The sequence below is a fragment of the Capricornis sumatraensis genome, chromosome 13, assembly GCF_032405125.1.
Source record: "Capricornis sumatraensis isolate serow.1 chromosome 13, serow.2, whole genome shotgun sequence".
Classification (NCBI taxonomy): Eukaryota; Metazoa; Chordata; class Mammalia; order Artiodactyla; family Bovidae; genus Capricornis; species Capricornis sumatraensis.
The window spans coordinates 12,297,393-12,318,524 of record NC_091081.1 but is presented as its reverse complement, the minus strand read 5'-3'; the positions used below and the strand labels follow the sequence as shown (position 1 = coordinate 12,318,524).

The window sequence follows — 21,132 nt, the reverse complement described above, 5'->3', positions numbered from 1 at the left end:
AGTTACTTTCTCCTTCTCCTAACTCATGGCCTATTTACATGTTGATATTCTCTGTAATCTACTGAAATAATTCTTGCAAACTCATCTACAGTCTTCTCATTGCCAAATTCAGGGGATATTTTTCAAACAATATTTTATTGTAGCCCCCTCCTTAGGTGTTAGTATTGATTATCTCTTTAAAATATTCTATTCTTCTCACTTCCCGGACACCACACTTTCCTTGTTCTCTTAGTTCTGTACAGATTCATTCTCTGTTTCCAGATTGATTCTCCTTTGCTGACTGGTTTAATATTCGCCTTTCCTAGACTACCTTCTACTATTATACTACACAAAATTCCTGGGTGAGCTCATCCTTCCACTGTACCACATGGAATTCTTTGTTAAAAAAAAAAAAAAAAAAGACTGGTTAACTCATTAGAAAGATAGGTTATGGAGTTACATTTGATGGCTCATGGAATTGTTAGGAAGGATGCTGAAGTAGGCTTAAGGGACAGGAAGGAATTAAGGAAAGCCAGACAGCAGAGAGAGTGCCAAGATCTCCACAGGAAGTTGATCTGACCTCCCTTCTGGTTGTGCCGTAGGTTACACTAGCTGCTGTAACTTCTGGACCACCAGGCCGCTGCAGTGAGGGCTCTCTTGATGTTCTTTCATCTTGGCACACCAGGTTCAAAATCGGGAGCAGATGCATGTGAACTGGGCATGCTCCTTTGCAGAGAGGGAATGCCAAGTCCCTTTTGGAGTTTTGCTTCCTATCTTGGCTCACACAATAGAAAATCCTCAGAAATAAATAAACACACTCAAGTAACCAACTCCCAGAACAGAAAAATAAGTAAATAAAGTGTCACATCCCAGGGCCTTTATGTCTCCGCTCTGCCCCTAGTCTCTACCCCGTGCACCCTTCACTGGCCTGAACCCATGGCAACTGGTGTCCTGATTTCCAACTATATAAATTAGTTTTTTCACACTTCAAATTGTACATAAATAAAAAATAAAATGTTTGGTGGAAATTATTAATAGTGTGTGTTTATAGATCACTCATTCATTCTCATCACTACGCAAAATTCAATCATATAGCTACGTCAAAATTTGCTTCCACTTTATCCTTGGACAAGTAAGCAGTTTTCAGTTTTTGACTATCACGATTAGTATTATTATGAGTATTCTTATATACATATCTTGTGTTAAATATATGTGCATGTTTCTGCTAGCCTATACACAGAAACAGAATTTTACATTCAAGCATTTTTTGCTACACATTTTTATTCTCATGAAGAACTGTCCTGTAGGGACTCCCCTGGTAGGCCACTGGCTAAGACTCCAAGCTTCCACTGCAGGGGGAACAGGTTTGGTCCATGGTAAGGAAACCAATATCTCACATGCTGCATGGCATGGCCAAAAAATCAAAACAAAAAGATTCATAACTGGTGCCTTAAAACTTCTAAAAACAACAACAACAACAACAAAAACACCTGTGCCTTAGAACTATGCATTACATCACATCCCAGTACAATACATACACACACACACACACACAAATCATAACTGAAAGAAAGTTAACAAAAACTTAATGTGATTCATTCTGCTATTTTTTCCCCTTCTATTTTGAATGCATTCTATTTTTTTAAACCCTGGGATGCAGGATAAAGGCCAGAGGTCTTACAGTGGTGCTCAATGCTGCTTCTGTTCCCCTCTATATTGCCAGCCTCATGTCTTACCTCTTTTACCTCCAACTTCCTGTCCTAGCAGAATCAACGCTTGTGATTTCCTACTTCTCTCCTCCATACCCTTGCTCATTCTGTCCCTTCTGATGTCTACCATTTTTCATTTCCATTTTATCTCAATAACTTCTACTTGTCCTTTGAAGCTTCATCTGACTCTTTTACACCTTTGAGTCTTCTTATAGGTACCACTTTCTTGAAGAAATGAGATAAGACAGATCTCCTTATCTCAAGGCAAACTGAGGTGCCCTCATGTGTATTTTGTCATGGGTGGATGCCATCACTGACTCAATGGACATGAGTTTGAGCAAATTCTGGGAGATGGTGAAGGACAGGGAAGCCTGGCATGTTGCAGTTCATGAGGTCGCAGAGTAGGACACGACTTAGTGACTGAAGAATAATAATATTATTTTACTTATTTGGGAATCTCTGAATTCCTTGACAGCAGAAACTGTTTTATTTATTACCATAGCCCCAGAATTTAGCAGAAAGTCTGCAAAAAGCATATATTCAATAAATATTAATTGTAAAATTGAATTAGTTCAGTTCAGTTCAGTTCAGTCGCTCAGTCGTGTCCGACTCTTTGCGACCCCATGAATCGCAGCACGCCAGGCCTCTCTGTCTATCACCATCTGTCGGAGTTCACCCAGACTCACGTCGATCAAGTCCGTGATGCCATCCAGCCATCTCATCCTCTGTCGTCCCCTTCTCCTCCTGCCCCTAATCCCTCCCAGCATCAGAGTCTTTTCCAATGAGTCAACTCTTCGCATGAGGTGGCCAAAGTACTGGAGCTTCAGCTTTAGCATCATTCCTTCCAAAGAAATCCCAGGCTTGATCTCCTTCAGAATGGACTGGTTGGATCTCCAAGTAATGTCTCTGCTTTTGAATATACTATCTAGGTTGATCATAACTTTTCTTCCAAGGAGTAAGCATCTTTTAATTTCGTGGTTGCAGTCACCATCTGCAGTGATTCTGGAGCCCAAAAACATAAAGTCTAACACTGTTTCCACTGTTTCCCCATCTATTTCCCATGAAGTGATGGGACCAGATGCCATGATCTTCATTTTTTGAATGCTGAGCTTTAGGCCAACTTTTTCACTCTCCTCTTTCACTTTCATCAAGAGGCTTTTTAGCTCCTCTCCACTTTCTGCCATAAAAAAACGGATTTCAGTCCCAGGTCTACATGCCATCTATTTGAATTTTGGCAGATTGCTTAAGTGAGCCTCAGTTTTCTTACCTGATAAAGGGAGATGGTAATACACACATGACCATGGCTAAAACCCAATGAGACAATGCAATCACAAGCTTATTATAAATGTTATATATTTGTACAAGTCTGACAACAAATTAGATTAGAAAATTAAGCTTGTGTCTTTTTTTTTACCTTGTATATTCTGAAATTTTAATTCAATTAGATTAAATCTTCTTTGTAAATCCTAAAATTCCCATGTTATTAAATATCAGAAATGGTACTTAAGTATAGAGTTTGGAGAGTTATGTAGTCAAGTATTCATCAACCAGAATTCAAACTAAAACCATTTCTAACTTGTGTGTGTGTGTGTGTGTGTGTGTGTGCGTGTGTGTGTGTGCGTATTGAGTTGATATTGCTTATCCAAACCAAACCCTTGATTTTCATTGTGTGTGGCAAGCAATAATATACCTTGGAAGAAATTAGGATTCTTGCAACATGATACTCCTGAAAAGGTTCACACTGTGTAAAAAATCCATTTGTGTCCATACACTACCCAATATGTAATCTCAGTCCCATTTTGCATTTTTAATACAGACAAAATACCCATTAAAACAGATATATTTAAAACATAGAAACTATTATTTACCTTACAGATTGAGCTAATCTTTAATTATTAAAAGCAAATATAACTTCATTTTACTGGAAAGAGTCTGACAGAAACTGGATAAAGTCATCAGAGATAAATGCAAGGCAGCAAATTAAAGAATGAAAAAAGGATGAAAAAAATCCAGATTAAAACAAGGAAATTTAAGCTAGGGCTATAAAATAAAACTCTGTGGACAGAGGGAGCCTGGCTGGCTACAATCTATAGGGTCGCAAAGATTTGGACACAACTGAGCAACAGAGCACAGCACACACAGCACATAAAACAAAATGCCTCATGTAAGCAGGCAGGTATTTTGCAAATGTGTGAAGCCTGCAAGGCATAAGGTCTGGGTTTGCAGCCTTTAAGTGCTGATGATAATGGCAAACTAGCTCATGCCCAGCTTGAAGAGGACAGGCTCCATCAGTGCCTGCCTGTCTAGCCATGTAGGAATGTACATCCAACATTACCCAAACTTCTGACTTTTCACAAGAGATTATAAATTCATATTTTACACATATTTTCTAGATTTTAAATGTTATTTCCATTTGTTTGAGCTGTGCGGGCCAAAAAACACAGCTTTGAATGAAATCAGGCTCCTTGTCTACCCATTTGCAAATGTAGACACAAACAACAGGACAAATGAGGATACGCTTGAATGTAAGTATCTGCCAACAATACAATGAGTTTCAAAATAATGGGAATTCTCACTGTATTGACCAAAAAGCATGGTGTTGTAATTAGTTTAGTCATATCATTCAGGTTGTTGGATATACTTTTTAATCTTCTTGTTTTCAAAAAATATATATATAGCAGTCCAAGAAAAAGTAATTTAAATCAGCAATTGGAAAATTTGGAAATGGTTACTCCAAGAACTATCGAGAGAGAGAGAGTTGTTTACCCAACTTCACATGAAAATTAAGTATGGTGTCTCACTGTCCCATATTTGGGCTTTTTGCATATTCTGCTTCCTCTGTATGAAATTCCCTTTTCTCTAGTCTTCACCTGGTTAATTCTGCCTGGATAATTTCTCCAGAAAACTTTGCTGCGTTCCCCAAACTCAGCAAGTTGTGTCTTCAGTGTTTTTCATGACATTTGTGCATTTTTATCATAGTACATCTTTTGGATGTACTTCTCTTCTTCCTTTGGACCACGTCCTCCTTGACATATCACAGATAATTAAATATTAATAAATACAAATAATAAATCAACTAACAAATCAATCGATGGACAGATGACTCCCTCATCTGACATAGTAATACACAGGCTACTACTGTCTTTCATACCTCACAAATTTCTATTCTACCCAGAAAACATACTTAGCCTTGCTAACATCTATCACACATTGACAAACTTTATTTGCAGATGCAATATATTATGGATACTAGCATTTACTGATTGTCAACTACATGCTGTATCTCAATATGTCATCCTCATAATAACTCCAAAAAGTAGATATTATTGTTCCCATTTCATGAATAAAGAAAAAGAGATCTAGAGATTGAGAAACTTGCTTACGATCACACATCAAACAAATGAAGGAGCCAGGATTATAAGGAAATTCCTTTTGGCTTCAAAACTCATGGGCTTCGCCTCATAGGAATGCTGCCTTCCTATGAACTCTGATAAAAAAGACAGTTTAGGTAGAGTAGCACTGATTTTCACATAAAATTTCCAAGAGTAATTTATTTCTAAAGATCCATAACTGGGAGCATAGTAAGTTGTATATACATGTTCTCTGTTAGAAAAGGAATGTTATTTTCTTTTTACATATTTGTTTTGATCTTTTGGCTGAGCCATGTGGCATGTGGGATTCTAGTTTCCCAACCAGGGACTGAACGTGAGCTCCCTGCATTGGAAGCGTGGAGTCTTAACCACTGGAATGCCAGGAAAGTCCCAAGGTTGTTATTTAAGATCTCATTTAAAATGTGCCAGAATATTTTTTTCTCTGAAAATTTGTTTGTTCTACTTGAAACACTTATGTGATCTCTGTTAATATGTAGATGGAGTTTTTTGTTATCTTAGGAAATGGGTATAACAACTTTTCTGGCTCTACATGTCTCCACATCTTATCTCTTGGTAAGATGAACACAGGTGAGAAGATGTGGACAGATTTTCTTAGGTGTTCCAAGAGCTTTCTGAGAGAAAATAGGTTCAGTCATTGAAAAACCTCATTTTCTTTAACACTGAACATCTTTGACACATCTTTAACTGATTGAGATCATCTTTAATAAGATTAAGTGGCAAGAATATATGCCAACCTGTTCCTCTTTTCCCTCTTCCTATACCTACAGAAACGTATAAATAGGATAGGGTGAATTTGGTTTAAGATCAGTTACCAGAAAAGTTGCATTTACCCTCTTGCTCAAAGGAATAACAAGGAATTAAAAATAGGTTTCTATTGTTAATTTTTTAAGTAAAACTTGCCTTCATAATAGGCTACCTGGGCTCTCCATAGAGCACCATTTGGGGAAAACACTGAGGTCTCTGTGATATACTGAACACAATCTAGTTTTAAGAAGTTGAGTTGATGTGCTCCAACTTAGACTCTTGTCATTAACTTTGAATAGGTGCACTGCTTTTATTATTTGCTTAGATAATGCCTACTAAGCTTAAAAGGGCTTCCTTGGTGGCTCAGAGGTTAAAGCGTCTGCCTGCAATGTGGGAGACCCAGGTTCGATTCCTAGGTTGGGAAGATCCCCTGGAGAAGGAAATGGCAACCCACTCCAGTACTCTTGCCTGGAGAATCTCATGGAGGAAGGAGCCTGGTGGGCTACAGTCCATGCGGTTGCAAAGAGCCGGACATGACTGAGCGACTTCACTCACTCAAGCTTAAAAGACTCAGTTCAGATTTTACCTGCTTGAGGAAACCTTCTGTATCAGTTAGGAGTCAAAGAGGAAAAGAGATACAAATTCCCCTAAGCATTTAAAACAGGAAATTCGCACAAGACTTTGTGTCTGAAGGGAGAGTTTAAGAAAACAACAGGGCAGAGTGGACGAACTCTGAGAGCAGGGGAAGCATGAAACTACCGCTATGTTTGAGAGACAAAGGGAGAAGATAGGATTACTGGAATTAGCTGGAGGAAGCTGGAATCCTGGCAGAGCTTGCCTGGTAGGAACAGGAGTCGCAAAAATAACCCTCCTCCTTGTTTTCCTGACTTTCCTGCCAACTGCTATCCACAGCCTCTGGGAGATCAGGAGGGTCCTGACTCAGGAGGCTAGGAAACAGCCCTTCAGAGATACAGAGCAGAGGAGGGTAAGGATGAGACAGTGAAGGAGGAACCCCAAATCCCTGGTTGGCATTTCTCTTCCCTTAAACGCTAGTCTCAATTTCTTTCCTCCCATTCATGTCAAAGGTTGTACTTAGGTGCCCGTGAACTATGACTGTGTCACTTTGTGTTGTAGTCATTGGGGTCATCTACCTTTTTAATACTTATGCAGGAGATGAGACGAATGAGATCAGGGACTGTGAATATTTAATTACTGAATAAAGAAACAAAGCAATTCCCCACAGTTCTTTCCTCTTCTGCTGACACATACTACCACTTTATTTTCAGTGTCATAGAACTATCTGTTTCTTTAAAAAAAAAAAAACTCAGGGCTATACCCCTTGCTTGCCCCATGTAACTGAACCCAGACGGATAGTCAACTGGACCTAACCCTTGGAGATTATAGCCAAAAGTAATATGAGATTTTAGCCTTCCTTTCCATCCTGTTAGTCTATAAATATACTGCCATGCCTCAGGCTATTTCATAATAGGCAGTGCAAATTTTATGCCCGAGAATGATTAAAATACTTCCTTAGTGTGAGGGAAATGATAACCATAGGTTTTTATGCTAATCTTTCATGTTATCTTATTGATAATCATGGGACCTCATTATAAAATACTTTCCCTCTTTGAAATATCAAAAAAGAAAATAGGATATTCCATCAAGAGAATAAAGTTGTACTGATTATAGATAGCACTGATTACTTTCTTATTATGAAACAATATTCTTTAAGGTTTTTGGTGCCAAATATTCCTGCAGCTCAGATGTGTCTCAGCTGACCTGAAGCATGACTCTTTTACAGAAGGGCTTGGGAATTGAGCAGTGTTTCTCAAATTATGTTCCATGGAACACTAGCAATGCAAGAGCTTAACAAGCTGCTACATGAAGAGATAATTCTGTGGTCAAATAAATGTAGGAAATGATGGATTAAATAAGAATAAACAAAGGTTTTTACTGGAAATTTTTCTATAGTCTTTAATATGTTAGTGTACTTCGAATCTCCAAGAAAGGAAAAGTGAATCATTTTTAGCAGAACTCTACAATGCGAGCCCATATTCTGGATATCTCATGAATGAATATGTTATTACCTCATCAGTTCAGTTCAGTCAGTTCAGTTGCTCATTCGTGTCCGACTCTTTGCAACCCCATGAATTGCAGCACGCCAGGCCTCCCTGTCCATCACCAGCTCCTGCAGTTCACTCAGATTCACGTCCATCGAGTCAGTGATGCCATCCAGTCATCTCATCCTCTGTCGTCCCCTTCTCCTCCTGCCCCCAATCCCTCCCAGCATCAAAGTCTTTTCCAATGAGTCACAGGGTTCTCCCAAACAATATTGAGCAAAAAGTTTTTAAAACTTGTTTCAGCTGGGCACTCAAAGCTGGTGCACTGGGACAACCCTGAGGGATGGGATGGGAAGGGTGGTGGGAGGTAGGTTCAGGATGGGAGACACATGTACACCCATGTGATTTATGTCAGTGTATGGCAAAAATCACTGCAGTGTTGTAAAGTAATTAGCCTCCAATTAAAATAAATAAATTTGTTTAAAAAAATTTTTTTAAGATTAAAAAAACAGGTAGGTTTCAGGAGAATGTTAAGGAATAATAACTTTATGTATAGTTCAAAATGTGCAATGACTATTACATGTTAAGGATAGGCCCTTAAGAATTATTTAAGAAGACACATACTGTGTAAGTATGTGTCTTCTTAAATAATGTATATATGTCTTCTTAAATATATGTGTATATATAATACATGATATATATTTTATGTACATGAAAATCATAAAAACAATCACCAAGTTTAGGATACTGGTTTCTTTGGGAACTTGGAAGAGAATGCTATTGGAAGGCTTCCATGTCATTTTTAAGGGCATTAGTAACATCTCCATTCTGAAACAGGTAGTGGCTCCATGAGTCATTATTGTACTGTTCATTACACTTTTTAGTGCCTTAAACATTTTATAATAAATTCAGAAAGTTAAGCTAAACTACCTTCCTGCCTGACTCTATGAAATAGAGTTCTCTAGTTACACCTGTGACCTAGAGCAAATCTCTGTGTAGTTTCTTTTGGTACCCATCTCCAGTGTGTTTACTTCCCTGTGCCACACACGTACAGATACCTACCCTTTCCCCATTCTCATCGGGGGAAGTTCATCATTATTATTTAATAACATTTGCCAAGTAGGTATAAATAATATGCTACTCAGAGCCATCACAGGACATGGTCCTTTTCAAGAAGCCTCATTTTTGTCCTGAAGAGAAGCCTGGCATCCAGCCATCAAAGATCTCCAAAATATCAGCACTTCACCTGGAGATTTGCACTTGGCCCTTCTTTCAATTTTAAAATAAAATGACCACAATATACAAAATTTTCTGATGTGCTTGTTTCATACTCTTCTTAGAGTTGTGGCTATCATCATATTCTCCAAAACACTGTCTCTGATTTCATACATAAAACTTACCATTTCTCCTTAGTGGAATAAAAAACTGTTTCATATAGCATGACCCTGACCTATCTTGGTTATTTCCAGTATAACCAGACTTTTTCATTCCGACATGTTTGCAATTCTGGGAGACAGTGTATACTGACATGGAGATTTATCACCAGAAGCTTCCCAGTGGAGTCAGTGGCAAGAGATAAAATTTGGTCACAATTCACATGTGTTTGAAATGAGCATTCCAAAAGAAAATGATTAATTTCTACTTAAAACCCGAAGGATAAAATACCATACTCACAAGCATTACTACTTCTGCGTTTGCTCAGTCTCTCCTTTGCTCAATTGCTTTTGTTTACATTTTCTTTACTTTTGTTGTTTTTTTCCCAAACAGTGAACTATCAAGGTTTTGTTATTCTCAAGAAGAAACTTACAAATGTGTAATTTAAGTATTTTGTTCTGTCACTGATGCCTTCAGAAAATACTGGCAAACATGTAGAGATGCTCTTCTGCACAACAATCTGTGTTCTTCAACTTTCCTGTCTTTTTCTCCTCTGTCTCTCCTGTGTCTAGACATTGACTCTTCACGGGCTCCAGAGTGCGTTCTATTCTGGCTCTTCTAATCTTGGAAATATTTAAAGTAGGTATATTTACACAAAGCTTGTGATTTATTGAAGCTTAATGTATTGAGTCATCAGGAGACTTTACTTTTAAAAAAATCTTGATAACTAGAGAAGAAAATGCTAAAATCAAGAACTGATCTCCAACAGTGGACTTTGAGTAGTCTAAAAGCCTAGATAGAGCTATAATAGTTTTAGGATAAGATAGCTTCTTGCATTCCAAAAGAATAATATTAATAACTGCAATGAACTACCATATGTCTGGAAATTCCTTTACCTTATTTAAAATTTATAGTACTTTCAGATTTAAGTATTATTATCCTCACTTGGTGGAGAAGGAAATGGCAACCCACTCCAGAATTCTTGCCTGGAGAATCCCATGGATATAGGAGCCTGGTGGGCTACAGTTCATGGGGTTGCAGAGAGTCCGACACGACTAAGCGACTAACACACATTCTCATTTGGAGAAGAAAAAAAATTTCACAATTTGCACAGCTAGTAAGTATAATTAACTTGAACCCTGACCATTTGTCATTGGTTTATTGCTTAGCTGAGTTCTTGTAAATTCAGTCCTGTGGTAAATTCCCAGGGAAATACCTAGTTAGCCTGGAAAACTATTTAGAGTTATGATGAAAATAATTTAAGGACACCTAGCATGTTTCCACTTTATGATAGTCCCTAAGGCATTAAGCCCAGATGGGTGATTCAATGGCCCAAAGGAGGAAGGGCTTATGGTGGACGTGTTTAAGGACGAGTGGAACTTCCTCTCAGAGCACGCTGTATGAGAAAAGAGCACTTCAGCGACGAATGAACAGCTCTGCTCTGCAAATCTGTCAGAAAAGATGATCTCCATGATTGTGAAAATGGACAGAAGAAACTTGGCCACATCAAAATCTCCTTCTGTCACTAGTGTATTGTTTGATTTTGTCTGTCCTTTCACTTCCTCATCTGTTAACTGAAGATGTCTAACTGGATCAGAGGACCTCAAACCTGCAAGTTGGCTAAAGCTGAGAAGTGGTTTCAAAATATCCATACCTGTTTCCCTTTACCCTCTTCTAGGAATCATACTCAAATACTCTATGCATTCATATTTACAGGTCTTACATAATTTTTGACTTTACTATGTTATGCTTAAACTTTTGGAAGGTATTGTTATCCTGGGCATAATAAGGAAAATAAAATAAACCAAAGCATGTCAAAATAAATTTAAATTATTATAACTTTTGAGAACTATAATTATCTTAACATTATGACTTTTGAGGAGTATAACTATTTTACCTAGAGATTGGAAAATTCAGATAAAAGGTTAACAAAAATGCAAATAATATCAGACAGTTAACTAGTTTTATTTCATTTTATAAGACATCTGAGTTAATAAATCATTGAGGCTTAAATCATTTCAAGTTAATTTTGTCCTTTCTTGTTTTCTTATAAAAAGTTGTGGTCATGAATAGTCTTGTGGTGAGCATAAGCACTCATTTTCAATAGAAAAACTCGAATGCATATCAATGGTAGAATAGAAAAATAAATTATGGGTATAATTACAGATATAAAAAAAAGTTGTCATACAGCTGAATTTTAAAAAATTGAATTCAATAGGAATATATAAAAATTCAGATAATTTCTATATTGTGCATATGATGTCAAACAAGTTTGGTTGAATTTTAACTGGTTGTTTCATCAGTTTTCCTTTATTTTTATTCTGTTTTCTCAATATTTTAAATTTCTTAAATTAGTGATACCATAAGATTCACTGAGTATGTAAGAGGGAAAATCTTCACTATGATCTCACCTCTCACCAGCTTTATGTATCTGAAGAAAAATCCTTCTAGAAGATCAAGATGAGTAGCAACCAAGACAAACTTTGAAATGGTACTGTTGATTGAGAGCACAATAGACAGTACCAAACTGTTTACAGATGTTACACTTGGCCTCTTTCCCAGTGCCAAATATTTGCATGAGAGATAAATAGCATAATCTATTCACATATAATGACTTTCCTTTCTAAAATCTTTTGAGGTCGGTTACACTTTAATAACCATTTGCACTTGAAAATTGATTTCTTTCTTGAAAACCATCTGCAGTTATGTAGCTAGGCATTCCTTCCTTCCTTTTCTTCAGTACTGAATATTGGCTTCTTTCCATCAAGTACACTCTTGCCACACTGCCAGAGGCCCAGTAGGCTGTATCCTTGCAACAGTGAAAGAAAAGGAAACTCTGAGAAATGTAGATTGGTATTCAGTTTTTCATTCAGAGTATTATACAACCATGAAGTGCAGTGCATAAGAGGAGAGATTGGGAAGTCTATTATTTTAGCTTCACCAGCTGTGTGATCTTGACTACAGTACTAAGCCTTTTTAGACTCCTCTTACCTACACATTTCCTTTGAGTTGATAGGGTGATTAAATGAGAGACTGTACATAAAGATTAAATGCTCAATGAAAGGTAGCTATTGTATTCTTACAATGTCTCAGGAGCACAAAAAGTGCTGATGTGAAAGGAAAAGTGGCTGTCAAATCTAGTGAGAGGGAGCAGCTAGATATTTTCTGGGAATCAAAGAAAATATTTTCTGGGAATCAAAGAAGCTGTGTCTTTAGTTGCAAAGAGAGTGATGGGTGAGCCAAAGTATATTTCTACCTTAAAATCTAAGGTGCATAAAACTTTTTTGAAAAATTATATGCAAGATAGAAATGGAGGATATAGCTATTCAAGTGCATCTCTTCTATGAGGTGATAATATTCTTAGGTGATTTTCATACCTACCTAAATCTAAGTACCTTCTGTGGAGCTATAGAAACAAAGAAAACAAACAAAATACAATTGGGTCCAACTAAAGAAGGCAGAGGCTTCCCAGATGGCTCAGATCGTAAAGTATCTCCCTGAAATGAGGGAGATCTGACTTCGATCCCTGGGTCAGGAAGATCCCCTGGAGAAGAGAATGGCAACCCATTCCAGTGTTCTTGCCTGGAGAATCCCATGGACAGAGGAGCCTGATGGGATACAGTCCATTAGATCACAAAGAGTCTGACATGACTGAGCAACTAACTAAAGAAGGCTGAGTGCCAAAGAATTGATGCTTTTGAACTGTGGTGTTGGAGAAGACTCTTGACAGTCCCTTGGACTGCAAGAAGATCCAACCTGTCCATCCTAAAGGAATTCAGTCCTGAATATTCATTGGGAGGACTGATGCTGAAGCTCCAATACTTGGGCCGCCTCATGCGAAGAACTAACTCATTAGAAAAGACCCTGATGCTGGGAAAGATTGAAGGAAGGATGAGAAGGGGACATCAGGGGACAAGATGATTGGATGGCATCACTGACTCAATGGATATGAGTTGAGAAAGCTTTGGGAGATAGTGAAGGACAGGGAACCCTGGCGTGTTGCAGTCATGGGCTTGCAAAGGGTCGGACACGACTGAGCCACTGAACAACAATAGACCTACTACTCTGGGCTTCACTGGTGGCTCAGTGATAAAGAATCAGCCTGCCAATTCAGGGGTGCAGTTTCAATCCCTGGGTAGAGAAGATCCCCTAGAAAAGGAAATGGCAACCCACTCCAGTATTCTTGCCTCAGAAATCCCATGGACAGAGGAGCTTGGTGGGCTGCAGTCCCTGGGTTCACAAAGAGTCAACCAGGACCTAGCGACTTAACAACAACATAGATGTACTCTATCAGGAAGTCAATGGGTAGAGCAAAGAAGATCATTTTTAAGAGCCCTCCATATAATTCTAATGTGCAGTCAGAAATAACTTGAATTTCTGAATTCTCCTTCCTGTGTTCACAGGGCCAAATGGTAATTATTACCCTGAGGACTCTCTCAGGAAAGTCATATTCTTAACTTAGTTCACCTATAGAAATGGAAAAAACAAAAACAAAAAAACATTAGCTATCTGCTTTGGGTTTTTAATAAAATAGAAGAAAGAATAATATAATGAAAATATGTCAGGAAGTAATCAATTTTAGCCAGTTGACATGGAGTTTAAATCAAAATGAAAAAGAATTTTTTTTAAGTTTGAAAGAAGATAATAAAAGTATCAGCATATTAACAGAAATATAAAGTTAACTGAAGGCAGTAAAAAACAGAATTTTGGAAACAGAAAATGAAATAAGAAATATTGAACCCAATTTGAGAAAACTTTCTATGTTACAATGATTACATGACAGTAATAAAACCAAGTAAAAGGACAAAGTGATAGAGTATATATCATTTAGGATCAACATCATGCATTTAAAAAAGAATAGAAGGAAACAAAATTGAAAAACAATTAAGTATAAAATTAATGAAATGTTCTGATTGAAAAGAGAACTGGTTTTTACCCCATGCCAAAAACAAAAACATTCAAAAATAACAAAATATTTAAAAATTTAATATCAAATGTTTTAAACATCTAAACAGATAAAACAATAGGTCATCTATAACTTAATATTGTTAATTAGCTAATTTCAAGATTTCCCATAACACTAAATATCAGAATAAATGATTTGAATAATTTAATACATGTTAAAAAGTGAAGTCACAGGAAAAATATTCTCAAGTATACAAGAATGAAGAAATGAACCACTCATTAATGTTTTGAAAACGCTTCTTAAGAATATATTCTAGTTACACTAAGGGGCAAAATACACATAACATTTAAAAAAATGCAATGCAACAATCACTTAAGTAAAGGAAGTAAGACTGAAAAATTACTATAAGACAATTAAAATCGCAAGTTCAAACGCTTAAAAAAATTTTAAACATCAACATTTCATAATATTTGTAGAAATCTGTAATTCTTGATTAAATTTATAAAAATTTATAAATGAGTACAGGAGGGAAGACGGACTTTAGGTAGCTTAGAAGGTAAAGCATCTGCCTGTGATGCAGGAGACCCGGTTCGATCACTGGGTTGGGAAGATCCCCTGGAGAAGGAAATGGCAACCCACTCCAGTATTCTTGCCTGGAAAATCCCATGGATGGAGGAGCCTGGCGGGCTACAGTCCATGGGGCCTCAAATAGTTAGATATGACTAAGTGACTTCACTATAGGAGGGAAAGAGTTTAAAAAAATTTAGAATCTTATAAAAACAAGTCACATTTTATTTTCTGCTTTGATTTTTTAAAAAGAAATATTTCAGTTGACTTAAAAGACTTAAAGACTCAGATAGAATTTTACTAAAAGACAAAAACAAAGAAAACATCAATCATATAGTAAAAGACCACAAGGAAACTAGAAAAAGTTTTACAAAACAAAGAACTCTATTAAGATCACAGAAAAACAAACCTCACCAATAACAATGAATATGTTATTTAATCTCTTTTTAATAAAGGACAAGGCAATTTGTTTAATAAACAACTATAGTCTGCCTACAAGAGATATATGGAAACCAAAGTGAGACCTAAAGTTGATAGTTCAAATATTTAATAATAATGGGTTCATTCAGTTCAGTTCAGTTCAATCGCTCAGTTGTGTCCGACTCTGCAATCCCATGAATCACAGCACGCCAAGCCTCCCTGTCCATCACCATCACCCGGAATTCACTCAGACTCGCGTCCATCAAGTCAGTGATGCCATCCAGCCATCTCATCCTGGGTCATCCCCTTCTCCTCCTGCCCCCAATCCCTCCCAGCATCAAAGCCTTTTCCAATGAGTCAACTCTTCGCATGAGGTGGCCAAAGTACTGGAGTTTCAGCTTCAATATCAGTCTTTCCAATGAATATTCAGGACTGATCTCCTTTAGAATGGACTGGTTGGATCTCCTTGCAGTCCAAGGGACTCTCAAGAGTCTTCTCCAATACCACAGTTCAAATGCATCAATTCTTTGGCGCTCAGCTTTCTTCACAGTCCAACTCTCACATCCACACATGACCACTGGAAAAACCATAGCCTTGACTAGACGGACATTGTTGGCAAAGTAATATCTCTGCTTTTTAATATGCTATTTCCTTCCAAGGAGTAAGCGTCTTTTAATTTCATGGCTGCAGTCACCATCTGCAGTGATTTTGGAGCCCCCCAAAATAAAGTCTGACACTGTTTCCACTGTTTCCCCATCTATTTCCCATGAAGTGATGGGACCAGATGCCATGATCTTAGTTTTCTGAATGTTGAGCTTTAAGCCAACTTTTTCACTCTCCTCTTTCACCTTCTTCAAGACGCTTTTTAGTTCCTCTTCACTTTCTGCTATAAGGGTGGTGTCATCTGGATATCCGAGGTTATTAATTGTAAGAAAATATAAATTAGTTTCTGAATATGGTTATATTAAAATCCAACAAATTAATGACAAAACAAACTAAAGGGACAAGAAGTATACTATCTTGATAAAAGAAAGTTCACAATGAAAACAAGTAGTGTGTAAGAATAAATTTGCATAAAATACCTATTGCGCTATAAGTTAATATTGTTATCTATGAGTCTGGGTAAAAGTGATTTAAAAAATGGCATAGGGAATTTTATTAACAAAATGCTAATAAAATAGAAAGTAGAAAACATTGGCTTCTATGAACAAATATACCATTAGCATACAGTCATGAAACATATTGAAAATTCTCAGCAAATTTGCAATAATAGAAGCTTTTATTTAACACCCAACCATGGTAGACATATCCAAACTTAAAGGCAGATTCATAAACATAAATATTCTATTATCTTGATATGTACTTGAATGTTTTTCAAACAACTGGAACAATAAGGGAAAAAATATAAATGCAATGTAATTTCAGTCAAAATAAGGATATTAATCGGAGAAGGCAATGGCACCCCACTCCAGTACTCTTGCCTGGAAAATCTCATGGATGGAGAAGCCTGGTGGGCTGCAGTCCATGGGGTCGCTAAGAGTCGGGCACGACTTGAGTGACTTCGCTTTCACTTTTCACTTTCATGCATTGGAGAAGGAAATGGCAACCCACTCCAGTGTTCTTGCCTGGAGAATCCCAGGGACGGGGGAGCCTGGCAGGCTGCCGTCTATGGGGTCGCCCAGAGTCGGACACGACTGAAGCGACTTAGCAGCAGCAGCAGCAGCAAGGATACTAATATCAAGCTATATAGGATGCAACCAAAATTGTATTCAAAAATAATAGTGTAAGTTTATAGGATTGGGCTGTTTAAAAAGGCACAACTAAGCATTCAGCCAAAAACTTTTTAAAAATTTAAATCTGTTTTCAGAGAAAATATTTGGAATCTCAATTAATTACTGAGAAAGTAGAAAAAGAAAGTGAAGTCGTTCAGTCGTGTCCGACTCTCTGCAACCCCATGGACTATAGCCTACCAGGCTCCCTCCATGGGATGCTCCAGGCAAGAGTACTGGAGTGGGTTGCCATTTCCTTCTCCAGGGGATCTTCCCAACCCAGGGATCGAACCTGGGCCTCCTGCATTGGAGGCAGACGCTTTAACCCCTGAGCCACCAGGGAAGTCGGGAAAGAAAGAATAAATAAATGAGTCTGATAACTGATTCTTAAGGAAAAGTAAATAAACTAAAATGAGCAAAATTTTGTTTAAGTCTAGTCTAGAAATTCAAAACAACTCAAATAATTTTAGAAATCAAAAAGGGACCACAGTTAAAACTGAATTTACACCAAGCTTTGTAATTTACACTAAGCTTCGTAATTTTCAGAGCTTTGTCTTATTCACTGTATTCATCTATAACCCAGCAGAGCTATAAGCTAACACCTTAATAAACTCTCTAAACTCTGTAAATATGGAGTGGGTGAATATGGGAGATATTCAAAAGGTGTAGCAAGGCACTTTGCACAGCTGTGTACTTGTTAACTTCAGAAAAATGTCCAGGTTCAGAGAGTTTTGTGCTCGATTTTTCCATATTTTAAAAAATTAAGGACTTTTTGTTTGATCTCGGACATAGAAAATATGGGAAACTTCCTAGTTATTTTATGAAAGTACAAAAACATCAAAAAATCTGACAGAAAATAGAGAATGAAAAAGAAACAGAATAAATTAGTATATACAGGCACAAACACAAAACAAGAAGAACACGAAAAAATGGGAACACTATCTCATGTACAATGGAATAGCAATGATAACATTCTAGTGAAACTAACTATATACCCAATTCCTTTCGTCCACGAAAGCTAAAATAGTCTTTTTATAGTATGACTATAGTTTATCACACTGAGTTATACCACTGTGAATATATATACTTAATATATGCATATTCCTTGAGGTCTGAGGTATTTTTTTTTATCTCCTATATCACCACGTGGGAAGATATAAGGATGTATATCTGCTGCTCTCAAGAAAACTGAAATGTGGCTGGAGAGACAAGGCAAAAAACTTAAAACTGTAATGACTGTTATCTTTTTCTGTTTTTAATTACTCATGTTTCTCATTAAACTTTTGGGAAAAAATAGAAAATAAAAGGAAACAAAAAAATTAGAATATAAAATGAGAGCTCACCACTTTGAAGTAAGGTTCCTTCCAGGGATGCAAACCTGATGTAATGCAAGGCTATATAGCCTATGGTTATGAGTATGACCTTTGGGTCCAGGCAGCTTGACTCAATTCCTTGTTCTCTCACTTAGTAGCTATGTGACCTTGAGCAAATGACTTAACCTCTCTGTGCCTTAGTTTCTTAATCCTTAAAATTGGGATAATTATAGGATTTATCTTAAAGAATCAGTTGGGAAAATTAAATATGTAAAATACTGAGCATGGTGCCTGCTATACATCAGTGTTACCATTATTATTATTGCTGTTATTTATCACTGTCATTATTATTTTAATTTATAATCTCAGGAGCCATCACTGTCTGATTTTTATTCCAGGGAAGACTCTTGAGAGTCCCTTGGACTGCAAGGAGGTCCAACCAGTCCATCCTAAAGGAGATCAGTCCTGGGTGTTCATTGGAAGGACTGATGCTAAAGCTGAAACTCCAGTACTTTGGCCACCTCATGTGAAGAGTTGACTCATTGGAAAAGGCTTTGATGCTGGGAGGGATTGGGGTTAGGAGGAGATGGGAACAACAGAGGATGAGATGGCTGGATGGCATCACTGACTCAACTGACATGAGTTTGGGTGAACTCTGGGATTTGGTGATGGACAGGGAGGCCTGGCGTGCTGCAATTCATGGGGTCGCAAAGAGTTGGACATGACTGAGTGACTAAACTGAACTGAACATGTACAAGTGCTTCAATATGTTGTTTTATATTATTTTGATTAGCAATATGAGTAAAAAAAAATCAGAGAAGAGTGACATGGGTAATTTAAGTGGAAATATGACTAATTGCAATGTTCTCCTTTTCACAGACCCAGAAAGCTTTTTCTCATGGTAGATATGTGTGTCATCCATGACCCATGGTTGAGTCAAGTCTGGGAAAAACTGAAGCTCTGGGGTACATCCATTTCTTTGACTCAATGATACAGTGCAATTATGACATATTTACTCTTGGCATGGGAAGATTTTGTCAGCTAATACCAATAACCTAGAAAATGTCCTATTTTATCCTACCAGGAACAGGGAAGGGCTGTTTGCCTCATCTAAGTCCTAAATTCGGATATCAAAGCCTGTGCTTGCTCTTTACTGTATAAAATAAGCTTGCCTCCCTCTCAACTTTAAAATGTGAAATGAGGACTAACTTATCATTTCAATTATTGCAAATAGTGTATAAATGAAAAGGTTGTCTTCTACTGGGAACCCCACAAGCCCACCAAGGAATAAACAGTCTTTCAATCCTATGAAGTGATTTGTAATCTTATACAGTAGGAAGAAACCTCAGACTTTGATTCATCACCACTCTACTCACTACTATGTCACTGCCAGGACCATAATTTCAGAACTATACTGCAGTCATAGAAAAGGAGCAGCTGGGGCACTGGTGACTGGTTCTTATATATATATTAAAAAAAAAAAACAGGAAGTAAAGAAATACCACTTCATACATTTCATCCAACAATATATAACTGTCTTAATTTGTATGAAGACTGTTCCTCTACTCAAATGTTGAAATCACTGAATTTCTCATGGGCTAAAGCCTGGCTAAAACATGATTACTTCTTTAGAAATTCTTCTAGCTTTAGAAATTCTACCATGGTCACAATACTCCTTGAATAGAGATTAATATGAATGTTAGATGCATTAAGTAACAACATCTCTAAGCAGAAAAGTTATAGCTTTTTCTCAGTCTTCAGAAGCTAACCTGGATGCCCATAATATTTATGGGAGGCATTTGAGAGCAAAAGGAGTACTAAAATAATTGTTTGTATCATTTTGGAAAGTTTATCTATTGTTCAAAAATATTATTCATTGCCTAAAATCTTATTATATTCTCTTCATGGACCTACAAAGCAATTCTATTCAAAAATTACTTTCAAAACCTGAGTTTTTTCTTAAAGATAAAGCTAATATATATTTTCATATATATTAGAAAGAAACTTAAAAGATCCATATTGATTCTATAAGCTATTAAGAAAAAAACATTCTTGGCACATATTTACATATTTTAATCAGCTGATTATCTAAATCTCTCTAAGTTCATGTCCATAACCAAAGAATACAGTTTGTAAGGTATGGACTTATTATTTTTATTTTTTACCATAAAATTGTCTGCAATATTTTTGAATTAGAATTCTATGTTTAAAAAGTTGAGATCATCAACAGCTTATTTAATGATTCCTCTGTAGAAAAGAGGTAAGAAAATATTCTCTCTAAATGTGCTAAGTAAGGTGGCAATCTCTAAAAAAATTCTGTTTGGTAAAATATTTTCTCAATTCCAATTTATTAATACTGAAACCAGTAAATATTTCAGCCCAAATATTTTCACAAACACTGCCTTTTTTCTTCCATTTAAAGTAGTGTCCTTCAACAAATATTTTTATAAGACAACATTTGTCAAATAATTCGTCTGTTTATGAGTTTCTTGAAAGTTTACCAAACTTAAACGCTGCAGAATTGTAGGCTTTCTCAATTTTCTTTTATTTCAATACAGGACATAAATTTATTCAATTACAAATAGGAGATCTATCAACTAATTTTTCCCACAAGTCAGATGTTCCAAAGATGTTATGTAATTTCAAAACTAATTTTATGCTGTCTGTGATCTCATTCTTTGATTTATTCATCTCTTCATTGCTTTTGTAGAGATAAATGTCTTCCTGTTTTCAAGATACTGTCTTCAACAATTTCAGTTTGCTAAAAGCTTCAACCTGAGGTTGCTTTTCTTGCCACACCATTTGTTGAATACTTTGTTTTAAAAAAATTCCAGCTGACTTTGAACAAAATGCAATCAAAACTTAGAGAAATAATTTACAAAAATATCAATATCTTTGT

At 36.7% G+C, this 21,132-nt stretch overlaps 1 non-coding gene across 1 annotated transcript; it reads right to left on the bottom strand.

Moving 5' to 3' along the window:
* Nucleotides 1-17,191: 17,191 nt before the first annotated feature.
* On the bottom strand, nt 17,192-17,263 carry TRNAW-CCA (transfer RNA tryptophan (anticodon CCA)). Its single transcript has one exon. It is a non-coding gene; the product is annotated as a tRNA-Trp (tRNA).
* Nucleotides 17,264-21,132: the final 3,869 nt, after the last annotated feature.